Source organism: Ranitomeya imitator, chromosome 1 (genome assembly GCF_032444005.1).
Source record: "Ranitomeya imitator isolate aRanImi1 chromosome 1, aRanImi1.pri, whole genome shotgun sequence".
Classification (NCBI taxonomy): Eukaryota; Metazoa; Chordata; class Amphibia; order Anura; family Dendrobatidae; genus Ranitomeya; species Ranitomeya imitator.
The window spans coordinates 941,888,501-941,893,313 of NC_091282.1; positions in this window are offsets into that span (position 1 = coordinate 941,888,501).

Here is a 4,813-nt window from a genome sequence, read left to right on the forward strand (position 1 = left end):
TGCAAACCTGGATTTATATTACACAAATAATAACCCTCTGGCTCATGGAGCTAATACCAAGAAAACGGGCGATCGTATATAACCCTATAGCAGCAAAAATATGCCTACCAAAACCAGGGGAAAGAATATATTTCAAAGGACCACCATAAACCAAACCACTCAGGTCTAGTGGTTCAGACAATGATAAGCCATGGGGTCCCAACGTACCACATGCCCCTAATGAGGTAACCAAGATGTAACATACCCAAAGTGGGAAAGGGAGGTACGCCGTCCCCAGGTGCAGACAAGTGTGAGCCAAAAAGAACTGCCCAACGCGTATCGCCCTACTAGAGAGGGCTTCGTCAGGGGTAGGTGTTGTCTGTCAAATGCCCCCTGTATAAATAGTATCCATATGGCTTACCTAATGGGGTACAGGTGAACGAGAGTGCCGGCGTGACCGGAAGTGCGGTGCTCAAGAAGAAAAGAACGCCCGTCATAAGACAGGACATGAAATGGACACGCCCCCCAACTGAGTAAGGGGCGCGCACGCGCGATCAAGCAACTGGGAGGAGGGAAGCTCCTCCTGTAGCCGGAAATATAGCCGGCCAGTATAAGTGCCCACACATAGAATGCGCAAGCGCAAGTAAAACGCTGAGAGGAGCCCAGCTTATCGCCGGTGATGTAACCGGCCAGCATGAATGAAGTGCGGCGCTCAGGGAGAGCAGGGCGTGCGTCATAAGACCGGACATAGAATGGACACGCCCCCCATCTGAATAAGGGGTGCGCACGCGCGATCGAGCAGTTGTAGCCGGAGATATAGCCGGCCAGTATATGTCCACACATAGAGTGCGCAAGCGCAAACAAACAGCTGAGAGGAGCCCAGCTCCTCCTATCGCCGGAGATGTAACCAGCCAGTATGAATAACTACATAGCACCACGAAAAGCTAGGGGGACCAAGGCCAAGGAGCACCAGCCATCCAAAGGGCGCAAAATCGGGGAATAGAAGCGTAACAGTGTGTGTTTACAGGTATACTGCAGAAATAACTTTGCCCGACCGAGTCCACAGGTGGAAGCCTATATATATACCCCTCAAGACCATATATGAATGCTACAGTCCTAGAGCTGCAGATATAAACCCTCCTATATACTACAATCATAGTGCTACATAGGTGGGAGGACCCGCAGTGTACCAAGCTCAAAGGACCATATGGTAATGGCCAATCGCAGGGCATATATAGGGTCCACCACACACAATCATATATAAGGACCCCTATAATCATATATAGGCACACATGCAGAACACAAGCATACCACATCACAAACGACCCCCGGGGGCATCCTGCCACTCCTGTCATACAGCACAAAGGCATTCAGGGCAAAATAAAACAAAAAAAGGGGAAAAAAAGAAGTTATTAACATAGTAATATGAACCATAAAAACAATTTTATTAAATACAACATTTTTACATATCACGGTGTAGCCTAGAAATATTTCCCAAATTGCACAAAGCCCCAAATATGGCCTCTTTATAAAATCCTAGTAGAATCAAAAAACCCTGAAACCAAAGTGCTTGTAAGGCATGAGCCCCATGATGGTTCAAGAGGAAAAACCTTCCAATGGACCATCTGATAGAAATCCAAGGAGAGGGAGATTGAACAAAGTGGCAGAAACCCTAGCGCCTACATCGCTCCATGAGCCATACGAGGGTGACCTGGTGAACCTCATGGGTGAAACCCATCCAATCCCAAAAAGACCGCAAAAGACATGACCAATACTTAAGAACAGTATGCAGAAACCCAATAGAAATGCGAAAAAAAAGAAAGCACCAAATATCTCAATACAAAAAAGACCAACAAATCCATAGGAGTCCCAGCCGAAGGAAACAGCAGAACAAAAATGTCGGATGAAAAGATCTCATAAGGAGAATATACACTGCCAGACGTTGCTCAATCAAGGATCCAGCCATTGCCTTTCAAGCGTATATACGAAGGCGGGTAGAGGAATCCCACGAAGAAATATATAGTGCCAAACGTTGCTCCATCATGGATCCAGATATTATCTTCCACGTGTATGTTGAAAGCGAAAAGGGGTTCCAAACTGTCATCTAGAACGGAGCCGGAGAATGGGAACAAAAAAGGAGAAAAAGAAGAAGGGTTAGTTAACCCAAAAAAACGGTAAAAAGCAACTCCTCATTAAGCCCCCCTGGGGCCACCGATCCTGAATTGAAAATCCACCGAGCCTCAGCCCTGAGGAGCCGAGGTTTAATGGGGCCACCCCTATTGGTACGATGAATTCTCTCCAGCCCTATCACCTGCGTATTGGCAACACGCCCACCATGATGGGTCAAGAAATGAGAGGCAACTGGAGTAAGCATCTTACCCTTAGCCAGGTCACCAGGAGCCACATGGATAGTAGAAAAATGCTTCTGCACTCTACGTCGTAGCTCCTGTGTGGTTTGACCCACATATACTAGGTGGCAAGGACAAATCAGGGCATAAATCACACAAGAGGTCCTGCAGTTGATATAGGAGCGTAATTTATGACGTCTGCCATCCGGAGGATTAACAAAAAGATCCCTGGTCATGGTCATATGACAGCAGACATTACAATCTCCACAGGCGAAAGAGCCTAGGAGTCTAATACCCTGGCCTATACGAGTAGTCTGTCTATCATAATGACTCCTGGTGAGAATGTCTCTGAAGTTCGGGGCCCTTCTGGCAGTTATCAAGGGACGATCACCCACAATAGTTGAAGTGCTAAGGTCCGTAGCAAGAATCCCCCCAGTGTTTACGCAGGATGCTGCTGAGACCATCCCAATTGTTGTTAAAGTTTGTAATAAATCTAGGTTTATTTTCGCCTACCTTGGAACCAGCAGTGAATCCTGCGTATGGGCTCTAGCCCGCTGGTAGGCCCTAGAAATACTTCTGTGGGGATAATGCCGGTCCTTGAAGCGGTGAGTGAGCTCCCTTGCTTCCTCCTGAAAATCTGAGTCATTGGTACAGTTCCTTCTAACCCAAAGGAATTGGCCCATTGGGACCCCCATCCGGGTGTGAAGCGGGTGGAAGCTCCTGAAGTCAAGTAGGCTATTGGTAGCCGTAGGCTTCCGAAACAATTTGGTCATGATCGATCCATTATCCAACGAGATCTCCAAATCCAAGAATGTGACTGTAGACAATGACATGGTATACGTAAGAAGAATGTGATGAGTGTTATTATTTAGAAACTCAATAAATTGACAGCATTCTTCTTGAGAGCCCGTCCAAACAAAGAATAGGTCATCAATATACCTGTTGTGAATTCTGTGGCTGAATTCACTCCTGTGGTCACAAGTGGTACTGCAGCTTCTGAGCTTCCTCCCTCAGGTGTTCTGGTGAGCTCGTTAACTGCTTCATTACTTAACTCCGCCTGATGCTGCTATCCTTGCTCCTTGTCAATGTTTCAGTGTTGGATCTGAGCTTCTCCTGATTGTTCCTGTGACCTGCTGCTCTGTATAGCTAAGTGCTTTTGCTTTTTTGTTGCTTTTTTTCTGTCCAGCTTGTCTTTTGTTTTGCTGGAAGCTCTGAGACGCAAAGGGTGTACCGCCGTGCCGTTAGTTCGGCACGGTGGTTTTTTTTTTGCCCCCTTTGCGTGGTTTTGCTTTAGGGTTTTTTGTAGACTGCAAAGTTCGCTTTACTGTCCTCGCTCTGTCCTAGAATATCGGGCCCCACTTTGCTGAATCTATTTCATCCCTACGTTTTGTCTTTTCATCTTACTCACAGTCATTATATGTGGGGGGCTGCCTTTTCCTTTGGGGAATTTCTCTGGGGCAAGTCAGGCCTATTTTTCTATCTTCAGGCTAGCTAGTTTCTTAGGCTGTGCCGAGTTGCCTAGGTAGTTGTTAGGCGCAATCCACAGCCGCTTTTAGTTGTGTTTAGGATAGGATCAGGTGTGCAGTCTACAGAGTTTCCACGTCTCAGAGCTCGTTCTTGTATTTTTGGGTATTTGTCAGATCACTGTGTGCGCTCTGATCGCTAAGCACACTGTGTTTCTGGATTGCCTTCATAACACCTGTCATTAGCAAACATAACAGTACAAGGAGCCAAAACTAATGATTCTCAATAGAGGGAAAGAAAAAGTTCTGACATCATTTTTTTTTTTTTTCTGCTCTGTGTTCACTTTTTTTTTTCCCCTAGACATTTGGGTGATTCTGGACACAGGTGTGGACATGGATATTCAGGGTCTGTGCTCTTCAATGGATAATCTCGTTATAAATGTACAAAAAATTCAAGATACTATTGATCAGAAATCTATGTTAGAACCAAGAATTCCTATTCCTGATTTGTTTTTTGGAGATAGAACTAAATTTCTAAGTTTCAAAAATAATTGTAAGCTATTTCTGGCCTTGAAACCTCATTCTTCTGGTAATCCTATTCAACAGGTTTTGATTATTATTTCTTTTTTGCGCGGCGACCCTCAAGACTGGGCATTTTCTCTTGCGCCAGGAGACCCTGCATTGAGTAGTGTCGATGCGTTTTTTCTGGCGCTCGGATTGCTGTACGATGAGCCTAATTCAGTGGATCAGGCTGAGAAAAATTTGCTGGCTTTGTGCCAGGGTCAGGATGATATAGAAGTATATTGTCAGAAACTTAGGAAATGGTCAGTACTCACTCAGTGGAATGAATCTGCGCTGGCAGCTTTGTTCAGAAAGGGTCTCTCTGAGGCTCTTAAGGATGTCATGGTGGGATTTCCTATGCCTGCTGGTTTGAATGAGTCTTTGTCTTTGGCCATTCAGATCGGTCGACGCTTGCGCGAGCGTAAATCTGTGCACCATTTGGCGGTACTGCCTGAGGTTAAA